Below are 13,128 nucleotides of genomic sequence, written 5' to 3'. Positions count from 1 at the left end.
AGGAGTAAGTGCTGTGACTGTAATCATGAAAAGAACAAATGCTTACTGTATATTTTGTGCCAGAAACTCTACTAAGTGTCTTACTCATATTAACTCATTTTACCCTTACAACAACCCTGTAAGATAGGTATTAACATTACCTCTGTGTAATAGATTAAGACATTGAGTCACCAAGAGGTTAAGTAACTTGGCAGAAAGTAGGTGGAGTCAGGATTGCCTTAAGGCATCCTGACTGCAGTGTCTCTGCTTCTTACTTCCCATGCTACACTGGTTGCTGTGAGAAGAAGGCGTGAAGGGTCCACTTTAGATGAGACTGTGAGAAAGGCCTCTCTAAGTATTAACATTAGATCTGAGACATGACTAATACAGGGGAGACAAGGATTTAAAATATTCCCAAACTCCAATGACTTAAACTGTAGGTAGGAATAAGATATTTGAAACAATAACAACAACAATCATAGTATCATTTAATGTTTTAGTAATGACTCCTGTATGTTAAACACTGTGTTAACACACTGTTTATGCTTCACCTCATTTAGTTATCACAACATTCCCATGAGATCATGCCATAGATCTCTATTTCAAGGAGGGGAAATTAGGAACTTGGAGATAATAGAGTCCTTGCCTTGGATCAGCAGAAGAAAGGATTGACTCTGTGCACAGATCTCTGGGAAAGTTCGGTGACTGTTTAGGTGGGTAAACTGGAAACCACAAACTGGAGGAGGGAAGGTGATTCATATAAGAGAAAATGCATTTTATACAATAATTTTTTTTCTTACTAGTTAATGGAGATAAAATATTTGGCTTACTAGAGGATGTGTAAAGCAGAGAGAACATGTCTCTTTGAAAAGTAATGAGAAAATAACCGACATTTATTGTCTATTATGTATTAGGCACCATCGTCAGTACTTTTAGACTTAATGAATTATAATTTTTAATCTTGAAGTAATCAAGATATCTGTTGGCAGCTCCAGGTCTGGAGGTGGTATCCACACTAATGGATGTCATCTTACTGACCTCTGGTGCTACAAGGTTTCTTCCAGTTGTCGGTGTTGTCTCTGGTGGTTTATTTGTGTGAACAATTTTCTATATGTTGTAGCTTGAGCTTATATTTTAAAGTGCTTCTGAAAATACTGTTTTTAATTTAATAAATTACCCTAATATCTGTCCTTATGTGTATGTGAGTGAAAGATGGGAAAGGGAGGGAGGGAGAAACAGAGAGAGAGAGAGAGAGGAAAGAGAGATACAGAAACGACCATGAATGAGTATATCATGAAACATCTTAGACATCGTAGATGTTTTAAAGGATGTGATACTCATGCAGTAACGATTACTGTTTATTATCCCATTAATTTTGAGCTTTATTGTTTTGAACTTGCACAATAGAAATCAGATTCTCACAAGAAACAGAGGGAGTGAGAGGTTCATGAAATTCTTAGGCCTCCCACAGAGGTCCAATGGCCAATAAGGTTCCATGTTTCATCCCAGAATTTCTAAGCTAAACACAATTGAGTATTTTGATTACCCCAAGTGCTTGGTAGAAGACGAAAAAATGAAATCCAATAAGCAACTATATAGATGTCTCTACCTATAAATTAATCCATACAATCAGAAATCAACAATCTATTTCCTTTTGCTGTGGTGTTTTTCTAGTTCACTGCCATTCGTTCAGCCATCTACCTATCCATGCACCCACCCATGTCTCCTTTAAAGAAACATCTACTGAGGACCTATGATCTTATTTGAGGCCTATGACCCTAACCAGAGGCACAGGTATAGGAATTATGAGTCTAAAGGTAATAGTTCAAGTCATAGACATGAAAGAGATTCCCCCCACCAAACCAACAACAACAACAAAAGTAAAAAGAAATGAAGGCCAAGGATAAACCCATGGAGAATGCAGGCATTGAAGGGGAGGAATGTAAGGTAGGAAATGGAAACTTAGAAGAAATGATCAGAAAATTTGGATGGATCCAGGGGATTAGTACCCAATTGGCAGGATTCACCAGTTACATCTCATTGCAGGGTCAGAGGCATAGGCCTCACTACATTGGATTGAAAAGTGAAAAATAGGCACTAGGTACAAGCTGTCATCAAAGATTACCTACTTCAGGATTCTGGCTGTGAAGAAAAGCAGAAAACGTGAGAAATAAAAGAATATTCTAAGTTAAAGGAGAGTTGATAGCATAAGATGGAGGTGGCTGGAACACATTTATAGGATGCGTGGAAGGAGCCAAGATAGAGGGAGAAATCAGAAATGAAGGAAAGAGAAGAATATCAACAGCCACTTAGGCACAGCTTCTTCCTCAGAAGCTGGAAAAAGAGAACAAAACTCAAGGCAATGCCATATTTTTTAAAGTACAAGAACAGCAAGCTGAAGGAAAGTACATCTAAAAATGCTATTTTTCTAGGTGACAAAGTCGAGGTCAACCAACTTCTAAGGGAGTGCAGTAGAAAATTTGAGGAAGCTGGTTCAGGGATAAAACCGATGTTGGAGAATTGGAGAGGAGGCTAATCCAGGACATGTAGAATTACTGGGTGGATACAAAGAGCAAACTGACTCTGTTCTTTATTTGACAAGTTAGAGTGGCATTTCTCAAAATCTATTCCTTGTACCACCTGAATTAGATGTTCTTCGGGTCCTTGGTAATAATGCCAATTTCTGGACCCCATCCCAGGCCTTACCAGGTCTTCTCAACTGATTCTGGCTCACACTGAAGTCTGAAACCACTGACCCAGAGCAGTTTCTCCAACTTTCTCTATCCCCCACATCACCCAGACCTAGCTCGCATTACAATTTACATTGTTAAACTTCAGCCAATCTATGAAACAAACATCCTCCTAGGTGTATCTGGTGATCAGTAAAGTTTAAGAATACTGATGTAAAATTCGGATGTACCTGGTAAGAAATATTAATAGGGGTATATGAGTTCACCAGAGATAGGTTTATAAAATTTATTTTTAAATATATAGTAACATTTATTTGTGCATGTATAGTTGTATGAATTTTAGCACACAGAAAGATGTGTAGAATCACTACCACAATCAGCACAGTTCCTCATCCAGAAAAACTCCTGTGTCCGTTAAAGTCCACTTTACCCCAATCAGTAAATTCTGGCCACATCTGATCTATTTTCCATCAGGCCTTGTCCTTTCAAGAATGTCATATAAATGGATTCATGTAATGTGCAACCTTCTGAGACTGGCTTGTTTCATTCAGCATAATGCATTTGTGATTTATCCAAGTTGTAGCTTGTACCAATATTGTGTTCCTCTTTATTGCCAGCAGTATTCCAAGTTTGCTTGTCCATTTATCCAGTGAAAAACATGTGGGTTATTTCCAGTTTTTACTATTATAAAAACACTGCAATAAATATGTGCACAGAATTTTGTATAAACATAAGCCTTCATTTCTTTAGCATAAACACCCAAGAGTGGGATTTCTACAAACTATGATTTCTTAATTCATTAACAAATAGTTATTGAGCAGCCATTGGATATAAAGGGGAGTTTTGGTTGTCTCGGTATAAAGGAATTGTCACAAAATTGAATAAGATGCATAACGGGTTTCAACATGAAGTACAAGAGATGGACGTATTCACAGTTATTACGAAGGAGTGAAGGATGAGGTAAAAGGCAGAGACTCATGGAGGAAGCACTGATTGCAGCTTGAATATTAACATCTTCAATTTCAATTCTCCTCTCATTGCCATGGCTAATATTATAGAATCCTGTACACTCAAAAGCCATGGGCAATCTAAATAAAATTTTTAAAAGCTTGTATTGATATTATTGTCCCCTGTTACATTCAAAGATTAGCATGTAGTATGTAGTCAATAAATGCTTGGTGAAGAAATAAAGGAAGAATTATCTATATATATTTATGTAAGGTGGGGGCCAAAGGGTTGGTGGTTAGTAGTACCGTAGGAAATGGTTTTAGATGATGGAAAACAGATTTCTCATACCTGGGACAGCTTTTATCTGATGCCTGCCTTGTCTCTGGCTAGAGAATGCCTGGAGGGGCATCTGCTGCTCTCCATGTCTAACAACTCAACTCAATGGTGTGAATTAATTGAGGGTTCAGCTACACTGGGGACTCTCTGCTTAAGGACCCCATGATTTTAAGAAAAAAAAGTATTAAACTGCTTGTAGGAAGGACAGTCTCAAGACAGTAATGTGCCTGCAAAATCATGGCCCCTAGAACCTTGTCCCAAGTCAGAAATCAAAAGAATTGGAAAAAGCAAAGTGCCTCATTAGTAGGAGTTGAAGTGTCCATGAACAACTTGACAGAATAAAGCTAAAGAAAGAATAGAAGATCAAGATTTGTCTAATCTTCAAACAGAGGACTTCAGAATCTCCCTTAGCTTTAAAAATAGATCAGGAAGCCCATGAGTCTAAAACCAACACACATCTGTTTTGAAATCTGCCTCTGAGTCTTATTTTTGACTAAGACAACATCCGTTTGGGCACGTTACCAGAAGAAACACTGTACGCTGAGAATAACTAACAGATAAGTTTAATTTGTTTAAGGAATAACTAGACTTACTAATATAAAACGAATGCCAAATGCCTTCCTTATTCTGATCACCATGCTTCTGAAACTGTGCATACTAAATAAAACCAGTAAGAAAGTACAGAGAGAGGATATTTGCAGATAGAGTCAATGGATGCGTTACTTGACTACCGCATAATCACCACCTTCACCATGACTCCTGGTTTAGGACACATGACAGAATCAACACAGACAGGAGAACTTTATAATTGTTCAACCACCTTGCAGAAAAGAACAATTTGCTTATCATGAAAGTTGTTTGTGGAATATGTACGTGTGTATGTTTCTCTGTGTGGGTCTGTGTGTGCGTGTGTGCCTACATTGCTTTTATATATGTGTGTATAGTTCTGAGTGTGTAAATAATGCAATAGTCTCAGCAAAAGAGGCAATGTTTAGTCATTCTAATACAGTGCCGGAAGAATCACTATTCCTCATGTTGCAATGTGACATCTCTATGATGCTTTACGTTTGCAAGATGATTTGTCACCATTAAATTGCCAAGTGTCTGAAAAAACTATAAGTGACAAGAATTATTTTTATTACTGTTTCTCCTTGCTTATAGGTACGTATTTTAAATTTATCCTGCAAACCAGCTCTTCCCATCTTCCCTGGGTCTATTATCCCATCATGTAAGACAAAAGGTTGAGGTCACCTTGCTTTGAGTCTCTCTTCTTTCTATCTATAATCAGCTATTGCTAAGCCCCATAAATATCTCTTAGAATATTTTAAGAGTATAATAACAGTAATAGTGATAACAGCAGCTGTAGCTGACAGTTTTTATTGAGCATTTGGTATATGCCAGGCAATGACCTAAAATATTTACAGTATTAATCTTCATTATAAACCCAAAGCCAGGTTGTATTCATTCGATAGATGAGAAAAATAAAAGTACATTCATTGGAAAGGATAATACTTTGTTCAATATCATAGCTAGAAGATAAGAGACCCAGGAGTTGTACCCAAGCTCTCAGTCCACAAATTATCTTGATTTATTGCTTTCTCGTGTGCATGTATGTGCGCGTGGTATATGTGTTTATGTGTGTATATACACATATGCATATATGTATACATATACAGGATATATTGAGATACATGCATACATGTCCACATGTATACATACATTTATACGTCAATATATAAATATATGGCTTCTCCTGTCACTGCTATGGGAAGCAATCTGCTACCAGCTGAGTTAATTGCCACAACTACCTCTCACTCTGGCAGCAATAGCTTGCGTAGAACTGGTGGCCATACAGTAAGGCTGCAACAGGTCAGAGACCACTCAGTCAGAAAGTACAGCTGCTAGGTTCTTTGTTTCTAGATGAGGCCACATCCATCCAGCCAGCTATTGCCAATAGAAAGTGAACAGAGGATTTGTGCATTTCTTTAAAACCATACATGTTAAGAAGCAGGTGTGTCTTTTACTCTGTCTCTCCCTTTACTGCTTGGATGCCATGATGATGAGTCACTACAGAACGTCAAGGCCACAGGAGAGAAGAAGCCCGAATCTCAAAATTGCCACGTGGGAGAAAGCTGTCCACCAACAGAAAACAGATGCCTTGAACAGTACAGGAATGAGAAATAAACTCCTCTGCTAAACTGTTGAAACTGAGAGATCTATGTGTCACCACTGTCTCCCCTACCCTTATACACTCAAGTAGATCCTTTATTCCAATATCTTTTCTCATTATTCCCCACATCTTTCACCTGCAGGGATCAGGCAACTTTTTCTGTAAATTTCTAGATGGTAAATATTTTATGTTTTGAGGCTTCTGATGTGTATTTTACTTTACTTTTCAAATTACTTTCTTTAAAATGCTTTAAAAATATTTTTACTGGAGCACTGTAGAAAAACAAGATATGAGCTGGATATGCTATGTAGATCATAGTTTGCCAACACCTAGAATCTTATTATCAGACTAAAGTTTTAATTACAGATTATATTATATCACATACCTACCTATAAAGCTCTTTGGATCCATAATTTCTACTTTATAAGCTGTAAAGTTATCTGCCTGGAGTTTTGGCTCTTCTGCAGGCTGATAATGCTGATCTTCCTCTTGCTGCCAGTGATTCTCTAAAATAAGAGCATCTCTTCATTCCTCACTTCCCACATGTCCCTTTCTCACGTCACAGCCCTTCTCTGTCTTCCTGCCCAAGTATAATGCTAAGTATAAGGCCAGTCAGCCAATACCCACCCTACATCATTCCTCCTCTATTAAACTCACCAGGGAACTCGAATCCTTCTAGGTTTGCCTTTCTTTTGAGCTCCTGAAGGGAAATTTTAAATCACATTGTTTGGCTTTTAATGATATCCTTTGACATCAACTCCCAGCTACAGTACTAGGCATTGAGACAACTGAGGTAGGAGGTGGGACTCAGCTCCAAAGCTGGGGCTTGGACACTGGACCACACTGAAGACCAGCTAAAACAGGGCTGGGAAGGAAGATTTCCATAAGACATACCTACCAGTGTGCCATGTCAGTTTACCATTGCCATGACAACACTTGGGAGTTACTGCCCTTTTCCATGTCAATGACTCAATGACCCCAAAATTACTACTCCTTCCCTAGAAATTTCTGCATAAACTGCCCCTTAATCTGCATGTAATTATAAGTGGGCTTAAATAAGACTGCAATTGACCTGAGCTGCTACTCTCTGTCTATGGGGTAGCCCTGCTCTGCAGGAGCAGTCATGGAGCTGCAGCACCATCTGAGCTGTAACACTGTTGCTTCAATAAAGATGTTTTCTGCTATTCTACCACTGATTTGCCCTTGAATTCTTTCCTGGGCAAAGCCAAGAACCCTGAAAGGCTAAGCCCTCTTTGGGGCTCACCTGTCCTGCATCACAACTACAATAAATATGTCCTAGCCCTTACCTAACTTATAGAAGATGAGAGAGACAAACAAGTGATGATAATACAAGGTTACATGTGCTACTTATAGAAATATGAGACAGGAATGGGAAGTAATAAGGAATATTGTGTCTCATGACATTTTTTATTTTGTTTCAAAGGCACATCTTGTTGCTAGCTAGAGAAAAGGACAAGATTTTGTGTGTGTATGTGTGTGTTCTCACCTCCTGCAGCAGTATGAGCATATTTCAGAAAAGCATTTAATTGATGAAGATCTGAAAATTCAGATCAAATCAATTGTTAATTTTTTTAAGAGATGAGGGTCTCACTATGTTGCCCAGGCTGTAGTGTAGTGGCTATTCACACTGGTATGATCAAAGAGCTCACTGCAATCTCTGGAGTCCTCTGCCTGGGCTCCAGTTACCCTCCTGCCTCAGCCTCGCAAACAGCTGAGACTACAGGCATGTGCCATTATATCAGACTCCAATTATTAACTTTGACATACATATATGAAAGGTATTGTCTTAGATACTTAGAGTTACTAAACAAAAATAAAATCTTATTTGTAATTATACTAGTCCCAAGAGAACTTTGAAATTACTGACAATAGAAGACTAATTAACATTGGGATCATTAAGATAAACATAAAAATGGAAAAGGAATATAGTACAAGGGAGACTATAATTATACCACAAAGACAATCTAAAGATGGTCATGACAATGACACATTAACTATGTCTCAGAGCTACCTGATAACACAAAATCATACAAGACAAATAGATTAGATTGACAGATAGATAGACAGATAGACAGATAGACATTATTGTCTGATAAAAACAGGGAATCAGTTAACCAGCACAGTTGAATTATCTGGTGAGATAGTTATTTTGACAAATAATTATACCCTGGCCTTACTCGTGTTAATGAATAATCAGGATTAAAGCCAGGGTAATCAGTGCAAACAATTTTTTTTTCCCAGCAGTAAACTTTAAACATAATTTGTTGCCTGAGTTCTTGTACAGGAAATATAAAATGTTCATTTGTAATATTTTTTAATCCACTCTATGAAAAAACAACTTTAAAGTATAGGTCTATATTTTAACATCTTAAGGGGAGAAGAAAGAACTATGCACAGGTGCTAAGCACTCAAATTTTATTTATTTATGATGATACAGGGTTACAACCCAAAGAAAAAAATACACACAACTTGAAATATGGGTGATTAATTAGTTCATTGCACTGCTTCTCTTTAATGGCAATGGATATAAGAAGCAGGTGCTAAGTAGCCAGTGTTCAGACAGTCAGCTTACTATAGTACTATGGAGTGATGGGAGAGTAGGCTTTGTCTGCTGATGATGGAAGACATCCATGCTAAGCAGCTAGACATGCCCATGGTGAATCTGACATTTTGTTATGAAAACTGAAGATCTTGACATGCAATTTTAGTTAAGCAGGAGGCCATATAATTTCCACCTGAAGATGGCTTAGAGAAAGCAGGAGTAAAATGGGCCTTACAAACAAAATTTGCTCAATTTCTGGGTAAAGTATCTGGATCTAACCACAGATATTTAAACTTGGGCATGATTTGGAGACTTTGAAGGGCAAGAGTTCCCAATTAGCTATGAAAAGCATCAGGTATTAGTTCTCACATGCTGACCAGTACCAGAATCTCCTCAACAGTTTGTTGAAACAGACTGCTGAATCCCCTTCCCAGAGTTTCTGAGTTAGTGCACAGGATGGGAGGCCCAAGCATTTGCATCACTTATAGGATCTCAGGTGATGCAGATGCTCTGGGTACCACATCTTAAGAACTACTTCAATAATGGAAGAGGAGGGCGCCTAGACAACACCTAATATTGAAAGTCACTACTTTCTAATGGGCTCACCATCACTGGTTGGCAGCAAAATGGCCTCACAAATCTAATAGGTCCACATAAAGTTACATAGTGGGGTCCATCTGAAAATTGAGAAAACCTGGCCAAAATGGTTATTTAGACTTGGGCGTAGATTGTCTCGAGCTGCTCTTTGAGGTTTGTAATAAGTCAGTAGGTGCATGTGAACCTCTGGACATAATAATAAATAATAAATAACACAACCAAAGCCAAGAAAAACTCATCACTTCTCAACTCCCACTGGCAGTGGCACTGGAGCACACAACCAGTTCTTCCAAACTCCCTATGAAGGTGCTGAAGTCTTTTCTGGAAGAGGTGAATGTCAGGGGTCACAAGTATAAGCTGCTTTCTTTGCCCTCATACAACATGACCTAGTAATTAAGACCATAGTGGTTGCATTTGCAGAGATTAGGGTTTAAATACTGGCTTCTGCATTTACCTGGAGCAAGCCATTTTGACTTTCCAACCCTCTGTTTTCTTACCTATAAAATGCTAGTAATGCCATTTAACATATCACTTTTGAGATAGTTACATAATGTGTAAAAATACTCGGCATAGTGGCTAATACACAGTAAATAATAAAATTTGCCACTAAAATGTTAATATTTTCTTTTTCTTCTGATCAGTATTACTATTACTGGCAATTAGGTGAGCATAGAACAACAATCATTATAAACGCAAGAGTGAAATGGAAATATATCAACAATAGTGATATAAAGTCAGCAAAGGGATGTCACATGAGTAATGTAAGGAGTATCTGCCACAACATGGTTCATAACAGTAAAACACATTTGAATATATAAGTATGTATTATGAGCAGACTGCTTAAATATGTTAAGAGTTCAAGTGACAGAATATCGTCTGGTCCTTAAAAATGATAACACAGTTCTAATTTATGTACATGGAAGATACCATGATACACTCATGAAAAGAAAAAGCGGTTTATAAAATAGAGGAAAAGATACAAGTTGAGGGATAGAGAACAGAGAATTATATCTGAATAGATCTACATACCACAATGTTAATAGTATTTATCATTAAGCAGTGGAATAGTTAATATATTTTATTAATATATTTTGTATATATTTGTCTCATAGATATATATGGAAAAATTTTAACATATTTGTTTTCATTTAGAAATATAAAACTAGTACTACTTTAAAAATTGATAAATAAATTTGATTAATACACTTAATGCAAGGAGCTATATTTAAAAACAGATCGTAGTAGGGGCAATTGTCTAGGAAAGGATAAATGGAGACTAATCTCACAAATTTTTTACTTTTTCAGAGAAGGGAATAGCTTATCTTTCATATAAGCTACATTTTCTGCTATAAAAGTATGCCACATAGTATATTATGTACCTAATAAAACAGCTCTCTCCAGTCTTCTCATTCTCTCTCTCTTTCTTCCCCCATTCACATTCTCTCTTTTTCTCCTCTTTAATCATCTTCCCCTTTGTCATAAGACTAAAGAATTCCAAAACATACATTTCATGTCACCTTTCTGAAGTGACATCTTCCACCAGGGCTACTACATATATGAACATGGCATTCAGGATGACTATTTATACTTTGTCTTCAAAGTGTCATTTTTCTATTTGTTCAACTTCTAATGCACCCTAATGTTCCACACTTTAAATCTCTCTTCTTCTCTGAAGATTTCTTCAATTTTTTCACATTGATATGTTTTGCTTCTTTGATTTTTGCAACACTGTGTATGCATATATCTGGTATAGTATTTATGATTGTCTGCTTTGCTAATCACTCCAACAGCAACCACAATGAAACCAACAGTACAAACATAAGTGAATATTTACTGAGCACTTACTTACCAGGCCCATGAAAAGAGCTCTTAATGCATCATTACTTTTTCATTTTATGATTTATTTATTTATTTATTGGAGATGGGAGTCTTGCTCTGTCACATAGGCTGGAGTGCAGTGGCATGATCTCAGCCCACTGCAACCTCTACCTCCTGGCTTCAAGCAATTCTCCTGCCTCAGCCTCCCGAGTAGCTGGGACTACAGACATGTGCCACCACACCCAGCTAATTTTTGTATTTTTAGTAGAGACAAGGTTTCCCCATGTTATCCAAGCTGGTCTTAAACTCCTGACCTCAGGCAATCCACCCGCCTCAGCCTCCCAAAGTGCTGGGATTACACGCGTGAATCACCACGCCCGGCCTCATTATTTTTTTATCCTTATTAAATATAAGTGACCAAGTGCTAAAGGGATGAGTTATTTTGCTCCCCTGTACACAGCTAGATAATGTAATATCTAGTGTAATAGTTAGGACACAATTGTGGGTTCTTCCTTAACTTCCTAGTCTTTAAAGTTAATGCCCACGATATGGAAATTTATCCTTTGTAATTTGTTATATATGTGAAACTTTGAAAAATATGTATACTTAGGCACAACCTGGAAATAGAGAATCAGAATATCTTGAAACAAGACAAGGGCAAGGATACTTTATGAAATGTTCATAATTCATTTTGATGCCCAGCCTATTTAAAAGCCACCCCACTATGCTGTGATGAGTTGCGTTATGAGTATAGTCTGCTCAAAAAATACTAAAAGTTCCAATCTACTGTCTTTTTCATTAAAAAAAAAAAAATCCCTTTCATGTTACACCTAAGACCTAGCACATAAGGTCACAAGAAAATCTTCAAGATAAAATTGTATATAAACTAATGAGATAGTCTATTTCCTTTGTGAACTTCAGTAATGGGAGAAATCATCAAACAAAGACTTCCAACCAACTTTAAGCAGAATTTGTTTACCCTAGACACGGCTTGTTACTATTGGTGAGATTAGGAAAGGTTTTTCTTCAGAAGAAATTCTTGTTACGATTAATTGAACCTTTCCTACTTGAAGACTTGGGAGAAGAAATAAAACACACAAAGCCACTTTGATGGAGTTGTTGTGATTTCTGAACCTGATGTTTAACAAGAGCTAAGTGCAGAAACATAAACTGCTAGATTTACTGCATTGTAACTTCATCTTTTTTTTTTTTTAACTGAGATCTTTCTTCCTTTATTATTGAGAGAAAGGAAAGGTTAAAAAAAGAAACTAAGGAGAATGTAAAGCAATCCTCTCCGAAAGATTTTTATTGAAGCAATAATGTTTTAAAAATATCCAAAAGATATCAGCGGGAGAAAAATTTGCAAACTATTCAAAATAGCTAATTACAGGGCAGCTGATATTACAAACTGCTTGAATACTGGCATATTAATGAGTGAAATGTTTAAGGCTATCTCAAGGTTAAAAGATATTAGGATACTCTTTTAATAGTTATTTTTTGCATTTTCAGTAAATTCTGAGGAAAGATTTTTTTAATAACCTGCACAATTCTCTGAACTTGAATGTTGCAGGTAGGTAAGAACAAGGACAATGAAGTAAGTGAGAAAAGGAGTCAAAAAAGAAAACAGTTATAAGAGGAACAAGATCACAGTACTTTTGGTTTGTACTATTCTTTAACCTTGAACTTGAAAAAGAAAGTAACAGACTGATATTGTACCAAGGCCATTGTTTATTAGATTTAGTCATTAAACTAAAATTCTACTTCTTTTTTAAGTTCTATGTGATTCCATATTATTTTAGTTGAGAAAGGTGGCTCAAACCTGTAATCCCAGCACTTCAGGAGGCCGGGGAGGGAGGATCGCTTGAGCTCAGAAGTTTGAGACCAGCCTGGCCAACACTGTCACCTCATCTCCACAAAAAAATAAAATAAATAATTGGGTGTGCTGGTGCATGCCTGTGGTTCCAGCTACTGGAGAGGCTGAAACAAGAGGATGACTTGAGCCTGGGAGATCAGGGCTGCAGTGAGCC

This window comes from Colobus angolensis, unplaced genomic scaffold, assembly GCF_000951035.1.
Source record: "Colobus angolensis palliatus isolate OR3802 unplaced genomic scaffold, Cang.pa_1.0 Scaffold160, whole genome shotgun sequence".
In the NCBI taxonomy this organism is placed as follows: Eukaryota; Metazoa; Chordata; class Mammalia; order Primates; family Cercopithecidae; genus Colobus; species Colobus angolensis.
Note: the sequence above shows the minus strand (reverse complement) of the source record.